Below are 14,524 nucleotides of genomic sequence, written 5' to 3' on the forward strand. Positions count from 1 at the left end.
TCTCCACATCTGGTCATCTGGTCCCAGGCAACCACTGATCTGCTGTCACTGTAGATTAGTTCGGATTGTCTAGAATTTTGTGTAGACTTATAACAACATGTATTCTTCTCTTTCTAGCTTCTGTTGCTCAGTGTAATTATTTTGAGATTCATCCAGTGTTAAGTATATAGATAATTTGTTTTTTTTAATTGATGTGTAGTATTCCATTGTATGGATTTAACACATTTTACTCAACTAATCATCTGTTGATGACTGTTTGAGTTGTTTCCAGTATTTTGATACTGTGCTATAAATATTTTTTACAATGCTTGGTGTGGATGAATATATTTTATCATTTCTCTTGGGTAAACACTCATGTGATAGTCTTTTTGAGGTGTCAACTTGGTTAGACTACAGTCCCCAGTTATTCTACAATATTCAACACTAATCTAAATGTGGCTATGACGGCAAATTTTTTTTTTTTTAGATATGATTAAAGTCCATAATCAGTTGACTTTAAGTAAGGGAGATTATCCTAGATAATCTGGTTGGGCCTAATTCAATCAGTGGCAAGTCCTTAAAAGCAGAGCTGAGGCTCTCTTGAAGAAACTCTGCCTTGGGACAGCAGCATCCGCCCTTGCCTGAGAGTTCCATTCTGCCCTTCCTACAGCCTGCCCTCTGGATTTCACATTTGCTTAACCAGTCTTCCTCCCCACCCCCAACTGCATAAATTAATTCCTGAAATAAATCTTTTATCATACGAGGTGTGATCACAAAATACAATGAATGTTTAAATTAAAAAAAAATTATTACAGTAAAGACATGGCTATTAATCCCCCTTAAAATACTTCCTCTAGCTTCAAACACACTTATCCCATGATTCTTGCCACTTTCTGAAGCAGTTCTGGAAGTCCTCTTTCATGAGGACTCTTCCATGAGGACCTCTTTATTTCATCCTCCATCATGACAACACTCCATGTCACACATTGCTTCTGGTACAGCAATTTCTGTCAAATAAAAACATTATGGTGTGTCCTCATCCACCTTATTCACTGCAATTGGTACCGTGTGACTTCTGACTCTTCCCCTATCAAAATGACCATGAAAGGTAAACATTTTGAATCGATTTAGGACATCAAGGTAGCCACGACAGTGCAATTAAAGACACTCAGGAAAGAGGACTTCTAGAACTTCTTCAGAAAGTGGCAAGAATGATGGAGTAAGAATTTTCAAAGCGAGGGGAAGTATTTTACAGGGGATTAATGGTAATGTCTTTTACTGTGATAATTTTTAAAATTTAAATATTCACAGTATTTTGTGATCATATAGCTCCTACTGGTGCTGCTTCTCTGTTTGAATCCTGACTAATAACAGATTTTGGTACTGAAAGTGGTTCTAGAGGAACAGAATCTTAAGGATGAGTTTTTTAAATAGTTCTGGGTTTTCTTGAATTGGTTCTCTAACCTAGTTAGATTTAATGGCACTAATGACTCTATTTCCAGTGATAAAGAGGGCACTGGTAGTCCGTGGCATGATGAGTCATTGGATACCCCTAATCAAATGCCTATAGGAAGCGAGGTCCTGAGTGACCATGTATTTGTTACTTTAGAACATTTTAGTCCAACTAAGGAATATAGTGGGATTGGTTGGTTGCTCCTAAGTTCACTGAAGAAAGTGGGGAATGAAAAGGATGAGCTCAGGGCTTCAAATTCCCAGCTCAAGCTACGCATAAATGACCTGAAAGCTCCTATTTCTGTCTTGAAAGAACTCTTAGGGCCAAGGTTTCTGAACACCAAACCCAGAGCCTCATTCTGCCAGTGGCTGATAGAGATTCTGTTTCAAGTCTTTGGCAGGCTCCTATAGGTGAATCAGTGTAGACACTTAAGATTTTGGAGCAAAGCCCTGTCAGCCTATGCAGATAAGTACTGTCCTTTTGAGAAACAGCTTTTGGCTTGCTACTGAGCCTTAGTAGACACTGAACTCTTAACCATGGACCATCAAGTTACCATGTGAGCTACCCATCATGCACTGTGTGTTGTCTGATCCACTAAGCTATAAAGTTGTACACATGCAGCAACACTCCATTATCAATGAAATGCTATATGTGAGATTGGGCTTGAATGGTGGGCTCTGAAGGCATCAGTAAATTGTATAAGGAAGTGGCCCAAATGCCCATGGCCCCTACTCCCGCTACATTATCTTTTCTCTCTCAGTCCACACTTACAATCTCGTGGGGCATTCCCTATGACCAGTTGACTGGGGAAGAGAAAATCCAGGTTTGGTTAACAGCCTGGTTTTAATGATTCTACACAATATGCAGGCACTTAATGAAAACGGACTGTGGCAGCACTATAGCCCCTTTCTGGGATATCCTTGAAGAAAAATAGTGAAGGAAGTCTTCCTGTTGGCAGAACTTCAAACAGTACCTGGTTGCTCATTTTGCCTGGAAGGAGAAGTGCTCAGAAGTTCTGCTGGTCTAGAGGTCTTAGTTCCAAGGGAAGAATGCTTCCACCAGGAGACATAACAGTGTTTCTGCTGAACTGGAGGTTGAAACTGTCAGCTGGTCACTCTGGGCATTTCATGCCTTTGAATGAACAGGCAAAGAAGGAAGTTCCTGTGCTGGCTGGGTTGACTGATCCTGATTACCAATGGTAAAATTTGATTGCTACTACACAATGGGGATGTATTAATGATAGTTAACTTTATAGCACAGTATTAAGTTACAGAATATCAAAAGCAGAAAGGAAACATCCAAGGACTTTGCAGTCTTCTTTTGGGGAAAGTATTAAGCATTTTTGGTTGTGTGAAGGTTACTTGTATCATGTTAGGTGGAAATATGACTTTGTTATTGTCTATTTGGAACTTACATATAGTTAAGGAGATGTCTAGGAATGGGATTACTGGGTCATCAGTCTTTTTAACTTCAGCTGTCCCAATGAAGGTGTAGTGGTATATCATTGTGGTTTTCATTTGCAAATCTTTGGATTACTAAAATGTTGAACATCTTTTTGCAGTTTATTGACCATTTTTACTTTTTTTTTTTTTTGGTGAGGCATTTACTAAAACTTTTTGCCCATTGTTTCATTGAGTTGTTTTCTTATTATTCTGTTACAATAGTTCTTTATACATTCTGGATACAAGTCTTTTGTCAGATATATTATATTGCAAATTCCCCCCTCCCATTTGTGCCTTGCCTTTTTATTTTCTTAATGGTGTCTTTCAAAGAACAAAAATTTTAAATTTTGATGAAGTTAAACTTAGAATCATTTATGGTTCATGCTTTTTGCGTCCTAAGAAATCTTTGTCTATCTCAAGGTCACAAAATTTTTTTGTTTTCTTTTAGAAATTTACTTACAGTTTTAACTTTTAAGTTTATTATCCATTTTTAGTTACTTTCCTCAGGGGCCTCCTTCAGTGTTCCTGAGATCTATAGCTGTATCCCCCACCAACCTCAAATCTAAGAGTCAATTTTGCCACCTCCCTGGCCTTCACTCTTCATCGAACAGATTATCAAGTCTGGCCCATTTTACTCCCTAAAAAGTGCTCTTCTCTACCACCACCACCAGTTGACCTTGCCTTGACTGTGTAGTCTCAAATTCTTACCTCAATTATTGCCGTTCTCTCCTCACTGGCACACTTTACTCCACATTCAGTGGTCTTCCAGTGTTCCATTCTGGTCATGCTACTCTCTCATCCTTTGGACCTAGTTAATTCCTTCCAACTTAGCGTTTAGATTCCAGCCTGAAAATACTTGACTAAATCAATCTCTGCGTCCCACCCCACCTCCCATATGGGTTCTCTTAACACCATGTACCTCTAAGAAGAGATTTTACTAATTGCAAATTTTAATTTTGTGTAACTCTCACTTTAACGTTTTCCTTCTCCACCAGATCTACGTTCATGAGTCCAGGGACTCTGCTTTACATATCCCCACATTGTATTCCCATCAACTTGAACAGGGCCTAACACACGGGAGAAGCCTCAGTAGCTAAGTGATGAACGGATAAATGAATTAGGAAAAAAGGAATAATAAAGGGATTGGCACTTGGTTGCTTGTGATCCTTTCAGTGGTAATATCAGACGCGAAATAGTAACAGCCTCTGCCGTTTTCCCAACAGCCGACGAAAACCTGCTAGATCAGAGAAGGAAGGCCTTTCCATTCAAGGTAGGGAGAACAGGTGTGTGATCCAGAGCAGCGGCCAGAAATCCGCTTAAACCTGCATTGCTTCAGGTCCTCGCTCCCCAGAAAGAGGGGCCAGACCAAAGGAGCTCGGTTCCTACAGATTTCCCGGGAGGAGTCCACTTGCAGCAGCCCACCGTCACTTGCATGGGGTCAGCTCAGTTGCCCGGCGACCGCGTGGGTGGGCGGGCGGACCGGGGGCGGGGCTGGGCCTGCGAGTCCTGTTCCCGCCCCTTGCGGCGCGCGCGCGCCCGCCGTCGCCTCGCGCGTACGCTGCCCGCCGGGGGCGGAGGTTGTGGGCGGTGGCGGCGGCGGGCGCACGCGCTTTTCAGTCCTCGAGCCGGTTCGCGCTCCCGCGCAGGGGCTTAGGTGGCGGTGGCGGCTGCAGCGGCGGCTGCAGCGGCTGAGGAGGCGCGGGGGGAGGGCCGGGAGGGGTGGGTGTGTGAGGGGGATGGACCGGGCGCGGCGGCCGCAGCGGCAGGAGCCGGCGCTTGAGCTCGAGCTACGGCGCTGGCGGAGACGCCGGCTGCTCCTTCCCTCCCCGCCGGTGAGTGAGTACCCCCGCCCCGGTCTCTGGCTGCGGCCCTTCATGGCCCCTCCACCCCGGCTAGGGAGAGTAGTGAGGGGAGCGTAGCCCGGCGGCACCGCTGACTCGGGCCCGACCTTCCGCCCGCGGCCTGGCGCGGTTGAACCCCCGGTCGCCCCCGGTCGGGGCTAAAACCCCGGGCCTAGGACTCGACCCCCAGCATCCCGCCGGGCCTTTTTCTTTCCTGGCTGGTTCCGCTGTCAGTTTGACCCTGGGGTTTCTCTCCCAACCCCTGTCCCCTCACCCCTTTCCCACGACCCCATCTTTAGGACCGAGGGAAGGGAGTGCCGTGTGAGGAGTTGGGCCGAAGCCCGGAGGACTGTTTGGGAGCTGGCTCTGGTGGGGGTCTGAGGTCCTGTGATCCCTTGCTTGCCCTGGCGTCCCCAGAAGTTGGCCACTAGGGTTCACCCATTGCCACCTGAAACCAGTTTTGCACCTTTTGTTTTGATTTTCAACTTGTTTGAAGAGAGGAGGGAACCGGCTGTGCCGGAATCAGGGAGCTTAGGTGGTGTAAGGTGGGAGTCTAAGCTGTCTGGGTTAGGTCTCAGAGGTCCTTTTATTAGGCCTTCTAGGAAAGGAGAAAGGACGCACCTTCCCTAAAGGGCCAGAGATCCGTTTATATCTTGCACATTTCCCTTTTTTAGTACAAGCAGAGGTGTGTGTAGTATTAGTCCAGCGGTTGGTTCGGTTCATTTCCTCAACAGCATTGATAGTGAGGTTCCCCCAGGTGAATCTGCAGCAGAGTTTCTTAAAGCACTCACTTTAGCTGTTGGCCAATTTTCCCCCTTTGCTTTGGTGACACCTTACATGTTAGTCTTGGTAGATCTTAGCCCAGTGCTTTTGCAGGCTGCCTTTTCAACCTTACTTGTCATAGAGGAAAGGAAGATGAACATATACACACTAATTCAAAATGGATGCTGTAAGTCTGACATACTCATCAGAGGCACCTGTTCATAAGCATTTCTGTTAAAGGTCCGAATTCATAAATTAGCTAATTCTCAAAACAAAACAAAAAACTCGGGCATAAAAAGCTTTAAAGTAAAACAAAACTTTGTATGCCTTCTGACCAGTGGCTTGACTTTTGGAAGTGATTGGTTAACTAAGCCCTTGTCTTTGAAGTTACCTGTGTATAGAAATTATTGAAAAGCCTGGAGAAAAGAACCTTATGGAAATATTAATGTGTTAAGGACAAGAACCTTATGGAAATATTAATGTGTTAAGGACAAGATTCCTCCAGAAGGTAGATACATTTTTTTTTTCTCCACTTGTATTATTAGAAGAGTGAGATTCCAATTTTGTGAGTAGGTGGTAGTTTTACTAAAGTCATGTAATAAATGATGGTTATTGGTAGGATTTTAACTCAACAATATCTTGTCCTTTACCAACCGAGTTGGCTTTTATTTTTTTGAAATCACACACCCACTCTCTGGCTAGTATAGAAAGATTAAAAAGCTGCTTCTGGCCTGTGGGTGGTAACCTTTTAATTTCTAAAGAGTTTTCAGCTGCTTAAAGAATAGATTGCTGATCAGCAACATAGGAAAATTTTAGATACTAAAAAATTGATTAGCACATGATCTAGATCTGTTATGAGTGTTCATTAAGATTTGGCATGGTGCAGGTGCTGGGTACGATGTATAGGAAATGAGATTTCTCAAGAGTATTTGCATCTTAAGATAAACAGAAGTGCAGTCACCTGACAATGTTGTGACACCTTGCAGTAGTTGAGAATCTTTTATGAGTACAAAAATACCTGTACAGTTTGATGAAGAAAACCAATGATCTGGACTAGTTGGTGACAACCATGACTTTAAGCTGTTTACTCTGTTTCTCTTACTAGAATATTTCCCCTTTTCTGCAAGAGTTTTTATGCCTGTCTTATATGTACAAAACCTGTCACGGCTGAGGGTTTAAGTTTAAACTCCTCAGTGTGGCATTTGTGAATCCCTCATTAATTATTCATCAAATATTTATTGAGCCTTTATTTTGTTCCAGGATTTTTTCTAAGTACTGGGCTTCAGTGGGGGAACAAAACAGACAATGTCCCTGCCCTCATTGAGTTTTATTCTGTGTGTGAAAGAATGAGGATAACAAGCAAGCAAATAGACAAGGTAATTACAGGTAACGCTAAAAAATGAGCGATTAGCAAACTTTTTCAGTAAAGGACCAGAAAGTAAATATTTAAACTTTGAACACTGAAATTTGAATTTCATGTAATTTACCCATCACAAAATATTCTTTTTTAAATTAAATTTATTGGGACAACACTGATTAGTAAAATTATACAGGTTTCAAGTGTACGTTTCTATAATACATCACCATATATTTGACCCCCCCCTTTTCCTCTTCGACCACCCCGAAAATATTCTTTTTGATAGTTTTTTCAACCATTTAAAAATGTAAAGACTGTTCTTAGCTCATAGTCTATACAGAAACATGGAGCAAGCCAGATTTGGACTGCAGGGTGTAGTCTGATCCTTTGTAGAAAAAGTTTGCTAAACTATGATATGAACTATGAAGAAAATAAAATTAGCTGATGTGACAAGTGACTGGTGGGGGTGGTGGGAAGTCCTCACTAAAGAGAAAATATTTGAGTCGTGGCCTAAAAGATGGAAGAGCTTTCCTGGCACATGAAACAGCAAGTGTGAGGATTGGTAGGTGGAAATGAGCTTCTGTGTTCCCCAGCATTGAACTTCCCCACATACCATGTCATTCTTGCCTTTGTGTCATTTTTCATTGTGTTGTTCTTAACTAGTCCTCCTCTTAACTTGTCCTCCACCTGTTGGGTTTTTAAAGGGTACCCATTCTAGAATCTAAGACTTGGAAGACAACTTCTTATCCAGTTGCTCTCCTAAAATGTTCTCAGAGATTGTTCGTCCTCTGTTTGAACACTTTTGATGACAGAAAATTCATTACTTTGCGGTAGCCTATGCCATTTTTAGATCGCTCTAATTGTTAGAATATTCTTCTTCATGTTGTAATAGGATTCAGCCTCTCCACCTTCTTTCTGTGATGATGCCTCACAGTGCCCGCAGAATAAGCCTGCAGTGGGGTTGCACCTCATCCTCAGGACTCGTTCTAAAGTTGGTACATGAGACAAAAATCACATTGAGATGATAATTATACTTGAAAATCCCTTGAATTGCTTAAAAAGTATAGTGTACGTGTTTTTGTATATATAATCATACATAATTCTTATGCACTTAACAGAGAGCCACTGAACTTGACTGAAGGAAGGAGCAAGAGGAAATAAATTACTATGTAGATATGTAGGCCTTCAAACAATTTTGCTTTTTAAAACAGCTGTCAAATTCCTATCAGAGAGTGGGGGATGGTAGAGAGTTTTAACGTGTTCCTGCTTCCTGGCATTTATTTTTTTTTATTTTTACATTAAGCCTCTATTACATAAATAAATATTTATAGATGTGTTGTGAATCTTATATAAGATAATGTATATGGAAGCACCTGGCACATGGTTAAGTGGTCAGTCAGTGCAGGATTCAAATCTAAACTTTCACTTCATTGGGTTCACATGCACACTGTCCTTTGAAAAGTTGTAGAGAAGAACTAGGCCACCTGCTTCCTGTCTTTCCAAATTGCCATTTCCTGTTGGGGCTCGACTGAACAGCTGTCATTCTCTATGTCCTTGAGTGTTGGTCACATTTGACTAGAGGTCAGCTAGTGAGTGCAATGGGCATATGAGGTAACTCTTTTTAGTTCTACCACGTAACCCTTCAAGTATTTAAACACTGCTGTTGGCTCTCCCATTTATGTCTTCACTTTTCAGGGCAAAATATTTTCATTTCTTTTAGTTTTTTCTTATTTATTTACCCTTCTAGTTCTTGTAAGTGTACCAGTTTATCATTGTAGTTTTTTACTTTGGTACCCTAAGTACATTTAAGGTTACACTAAAGCTTTATCTCCTTGATGAAGTCTTCCTTCAAAATTCTAGACCTTCTCTATATTTCTAATGTACTTTTATCTGTACGTCTCAATGTTTTCTTATTTTTGTGTTTTATATTTGTTGCATGAGCATTTGTCTTACCTCACAATGCGACGACAAACTTCTTGAGGGCCAAGACCATGTTTTAGGCAACTTTTGTGTCCCAGATACGCTGAGTAAAATTTAGGTATGCACTAAATCATAAATATTTTACAATTAAAAAAAAAAAAAGCTTTTAAAATAAACGTTTCTTTTTAGCACCGTTTAGATTTACTGAATTATTGTGAAGACAGTATACAGCGAGTTCCTGTCTGTCTCACAGCGCTTGCCCTTATTAACGTCTTCCGTTAGTGTGGTACGTTTGTCATAATTAGTGCTCCAATGTTGGTATATTATTACTAAGTCTATACTTGACAGACTTATCAGAGTTCCGCAGGTTTTTCCTTAATGTTCTTTTCTGTGTTCCAGGATCTCATTCAGGATGCCACATTGCATTTAATAGTCATTTCTCTTTAGCTCCTTTTGGTTGTGACAATTTCTCAGACTTTTCTCTGTTTTTAATGATGGCGATTTTGAAAATAACTGATTGGGTGTTTTTGTAGTATGTCCTTCCTTCAATTGGGATTTGTCTGATGTTTTCCTAAGGGTTAGACTGATGTAATGTGATTTTGGAAGGAAGACCACAGAGGTAAAGTGTCCTTCTCATCACATACCGAGAGTATGTATTTATTGTTAGGACTTAGTGTTAATATTAACCCCGATCCCCTAGCTTGAGGTAGTATTTGTTTTTTCCACTGTAAAGTTACCCTTTTGTTCTTCCCTTTCTGTACTCTGGAAGAAAGTCACTATGTGTCGCCCACGTTTAACTATGCTCCACTTCCTTAAGGGTGGAGTGTCACATAAATTTCTTTGCTCAACTTGTTCCCGCTTTGGCCATTGGGAGCTCTTTCAGTTGGCTTCTGTATCCCTTCCCTTTGACATACTCCCATGATTATGTGTGTGTGAGGACTTTCTTTCTGACAACATAAAGTGCTTCAGACTCATCTTTAATATATCATGCTCCAGTCCTATAATTGGTCATTTTTCCTAGGAAAATGGTGTTAGAAACCAAGATCTGAATGCTAAATGTGCTAGTTGCTACTAGAGTGTTGCTGCTTGCAGGCCCTCTAACTGAGCAAGGATATATTGAGCTATTTGTATACACATCTATAAATATTTCTGTATGTAATCGTTTGTCTCTATATTAAGCTAAACATGAATTTGTACTGATGTCTCCAACTGTAATTTCTTACCACATTGTTCATTCTAACCTCCTCCACTTCACCAGTCAGAAATCTGGCTGGCTTCTGTCCTCTGCCATCCATTTACTTAATTCTTTAATTCTCGTAAACATGGGCAGTGGTTTTAGAATGCTTGGTCTGTGACCTGTGGGAAAACAGTGTCAACCAGAGCACAATGCTCGTGGATGATTCCTTTGCCTTTAGTCTTACAGATTCCTCATTTCCACCATTACTTAAGTCAGCACCTTATTCTGTCTCCTTTGTGAGGTGGTTTCATATTTGTAATAGATATAAATTGCTTTGTCACATTCTGCGATCCCTTTACCTCCTAAATAATTATTTTAAAATTTGCATACACTGTTTATTCTTTGTGCTTTAAAGTTATGTGGGTTTTGACAAACTTTTAATATCTTATGTTCACCATTACGGTATCATATAGAATAGTTTCACTGCTCTAAAAAATTTGTGCCTCACCTATTTAACTCCCCCCACACCAGCCCCTGGCAACCACTGATCTGTTTACTGTTTCTAGAGTTTTGCTTTTTCCAGAATATTAAGTTTTAAAAAGTATTTTTGAATGATTTTTATGAACACAGCATTTTGTTAAGTAGTGAGAGATACGGGTGCTTGGTAACTAACACTTAGAAACATTTCTTTTTTTTTCTGTTGAGGTAAAATTCATATAACACAAAATTCATTTTAACCGTTTAAAATGTACAGATCAGAAGCTTTTAGAATATTCATAATGTGTGCCACCACCCCCACTATCTAATTCCAGAATATTTTTATTACTCAGAAAAGAAGCCCCATATCCATTAAGCAGTTGTGCTCATCCTCTGGCAATCACTAGTCTGATTTCTGTCTGTATGGATTTGCCTGTTCTGGACATTTCATTCGAATGGAGCCATATAATATATGGCCTTTTGTTTCTGACTTCTTTTACTTCATGTTTTTAAGGTTCATCCATGTTGTAGCATGTTTCAATACTTAATGACTTTCTTATGACTGAATAATATCCACTATATGGCTGTACCACATTTTGTTTATCCATCAGTTGATGGACATTTGAGTTGTTTTCACTTTTTGGCTATTATGACTAATGAACATTCATGTATAAGTTTTTGTTGAACCTATGTTTTAAATTCTCTTGAGTATATAAAGTATTTCTTTTGATAAATTTTGTTTTCATATTAAAGGAAAGTTACCCAATGACTTACTTGAGGTAAAGTGCTGAAAGAATGCTACTTTCTCATGGCATGGTATTCATCAGTGAATACTGAAATCCCATAATTTTCATTACAGAGTCATTACAGAGTAAAGAATTTTGGTGCAGATAACAGTAGGTACCCCAGATTTCTGTTAGAGGAACATCCTGAATTATACCATTTATTTACCTTTCTGAGAACAGCAAGTAGTCTCTCTCTGTGAAGTTGGATTATAAGACCTGATTGTGGTCTTGAGGAGTCTCTGAGTGTCTGAATTGTGTTTAACATTATGTATTTAGAGGGATAGTAGGCAGGATTCCCATTCTGTAATCTATTTAGCATCAGTGACATTACAGAGATTTTATTCTTACTAACCACATTCCTTCTGAGGTTTGGACTATGATAGAGTGGCATTAAGAATTAGTGTTTTCTTTTTCCTGTTTGAGCACCCAACGCTGAAGCTTTGTTTTGCAGTTATTGCTTTGACACTTTTGCTTTGATAAATTCACTTTCCTCAGGAAGACTTGGTAAAAATTTTCTTTTGCCAGATTGGGGTAACCTCATCCAACTCGTTGAAATCAGATGTTGTTTTTCAGACTTCTTGAAAGCAAGGAACGTTCTTTGCTGTCTTTGTAGCTTACTTCTAAGTAACTTTAGGGTTCCCTGAAGGCAATGGTAAATAAATTATATATTAACCATCATACTTTATCCCAAGTAACTTCACTGTAGGCAAACCCTTTAAAAGGGTTTGTGTAACAGAACACTGGTCTGGAACCAAGATTTTAATTTTACTTCTAAAGGATTCACTTTCTATTATTGGACAAATAGGTTATGCCTTGGGACTTCTTTTTGTAAGAAGATAATGTTGATTCTCTATAGGAATGTTGTGATGGGGAATGAATTCTATTAAGATACTTTATTATTATTATTTTTCGGAGTACAGGTGTATTATGAAAATTCTTGTTAGTGCTCTTTTCCCTTATTTTAATAATGTAGATGAATCTGCTATCATAATAAAAGCCTTTGTCAAGTACCGTATGTGTATTCCATTTACCATTTCCAGCGCGCTTCATTTTTCTCTGTAGTTCCAGAATTCTACCTGGTACAGTTTCCTTCTGAATGAAGGACTTCTTTTAACATTTCTTGTGGTGCAGATTTGCTGGTGATGAATACTTTGAGCTTTTGTATATCTGAAGAAATCTTTAATTTACCTTGATTTATAGATGCCATTTTCACTGGCTATGCAATTCTAAGTTGACGTCTTTTTTCCCCCCAGTACTTTAAAGATGTTGCTTCACTGTCTTCTGGCCTGCATTGTTTCCAGTGAGAAGTTGGCACGTCTCTATCCCCTGCATATAATGTGTGGTTGTTTCCTTCTGGCTGCCTTTTTCTTTCAATTTTTAAAAGTTAAGGTATACACACAACATAAAATTTACCATGTTAACCATTTTAAGTGTACTGTTCAGTGCTATTAAGTACATTCATATACTTAGAACTCTTTGTATTCATAGAACTTTTTTCACCTTGCAGAACTGAAACTCTGTACCTATTAAACAATGACTCAACATCCCACTTTTCACCAGCCTCTGGCTACCACTATTCTACTTTCTGTCTCTGAATTTGACTACTTTAAGTACCTCATATAATTGGAATCACACAGTATTTGTCTTTTAATGACTGGCTTATTTCACTTAGCATAATGTTGTCAAGGTTCATCCATGTTGTATCATATGTCAGAATTTCCTTTCTTTTCAAGGCCAAATAATATTCCATTGTAGGTATGTACAACGTTTTGTGTATCCGTTCATCTGTTGATGGACACGTTGGGTATTTTTCATGTTGTAACTATTGTGAATAATGCTGCTATCAACATAGGTGTACAAATATCTTTTCAATATTCTGCTTATACTTACTGCCTTTGGCTGTATAACCAGAATTGCTGTATCATATGGTGACATTGTGTTTAAATTTTGGGGAACCACCATACTGTTTTCCACAGCAGCTGTACCGTTTTACATTCCTACCAGCAGTGCATAAGGGTTTCAGTTTCTCCACAGCCTTGCCAACATTGTTATTTTCTGTTATTCTTTATTATCTATTTTTTTAGTAGCCATCTTAATGAGTATGAGGTTAGTATCTCTTTGGGTTTTGACGTGCATTTCCCTAATAGCTATATTGAGCATCTTCCATATGCTATTTGGCCTTTCATAGGTCTTCTTTGGACAAATGTCTCTTCAAGTCTTTTTCACATTTTTGAATTGAGCTGTTTGTTTTTTTTTGTGGTTGAATTATAGGCACTCTTTCTATATTCTGGATATTAATTACTTACCAAATATATGATTTGCAAGTATTTTCTCTCGCTCTGTATTCCGCTGGCTGCTTTTAAGATTTTTTTAATCTCTGGTTTTAAGCAATTTGGTTTTGATTATTCCTTGGTGGAGTTTTAATTTTCTTCATGTTTCTTGTGCTTGGTGTTTGTTGAGCTTCTTGGATCCGTGGATTTATAGTTTTCATCAAATTTGGGAAAATTTTGGATATTATTTCTTCAGATCCTGCCCTCCCTCCCCCTCCACTACCCCACTCCCCAGAATTCCAATTACACATATATTAGGCTCCTTGAGTTTGTCCCATAGCTTGCTGATGCTCTGCTCTTTTTTCTTGGTATTGTAGCCCAGGTTTCATTTTGTATAGTTTCTATTGTGATGTCTTTACTTTCACTTGTTTTTCCTGCATTATCTTACCTGCTGTTAATCCCATTCCTTGTATTTCATTTCAGCCTACTATGTATTCTGTAGTTCGTAATTTGACAGGTATTAAGAAATACTGCCTTAATTTGCTGTCAAAATATAACAGATTCCTAATTCTGTAAGATATCTAACAAGGGTACACAAAACCACCCTATGTGTCAAATTAACTTTGATGTCACTCAGTGTCCACATTATGTTTTTCTGCCAGACCTACTTATATATTTTTGTGTGATTATTCTATATTTTCTGCTGACATAGACATCTTCGTTAGTAGTTCTACAAAATTTGTTTTATAAGGTACCAGAGAGCTTGGTCTGTTTGCCAGATTACCTAATATTGTTTGTCTGTGTTTGGTTGTATGATATGACCATCATCTTGCTATAAAAAACATGAAATAGGTTTTTATATTTTGTTTATTATACTGCTTATTTTAATCAGAGAGCTGGATCACCTGCTGAAGTCTATCTTTGATTGCTGCGGTCATTGATAACCCCAGTGTAAGTTGGGCTTGCCCACTTGTGTTACCTCCACTTGATCTTATAATGTTGACTAATATCAATTTGAAAAGTTTTGCAGACTGGTGACTGGTAATTGTTTGCCAGCCAGT

General features: G+C 39.3%; 1 protein-coding gene across 10 annotated transcripts in view; it reads left to right on the forward strand.

Moving 5' to 3' along the window:
- Window positions 1–4,493: 4,493 nt before the first annotated feature.
- Window positions 4,494–14,524, forward strand: part of TMCC1 (transmembrane and coiled-coil domain family 1) — a 179,147-nt gene continuing 169,116 nt past the window's right edge. For 4 of the 10 annotated variants that reach the window (XM_033131566.1, XM_033131565.1, XM_033131571.1 and 1 more), the window contains exons 1-2: window positions 4,589–4,706; window positions 6,738–6,853. The gene's annotated coding sequence lies outside the window, so the exon portion shown is untranslated. Of the gene's footprint in view, window positions 4,707–6,737; window positions 6,864–14,524 lie in introns of all 10 variants that reach the window. The other 6 variants (XM_033131569.1, XM_033131568.1, XM_033131573.1 and 3 more) reach the window with 3 other exon arrangements.

The sequence above is a fragment of the Rhinolophus ferrumequinum genome, chromosome 17 (genome assembly GCF_004115265.2).
Source record: "Rhinolophus ferrumequinum isolate MPI-CBG mRhiFer1 chromosome 17, mRhiFer1_v1.p, whole genome shotgun sequence".
Lineage (NCBI taxonomy): Eukaryota > Metazoa > Chordata > Mammalia > Chiroptera > Rhinolophidae > Rhinolophus > Rhinolophus ferrumequinum.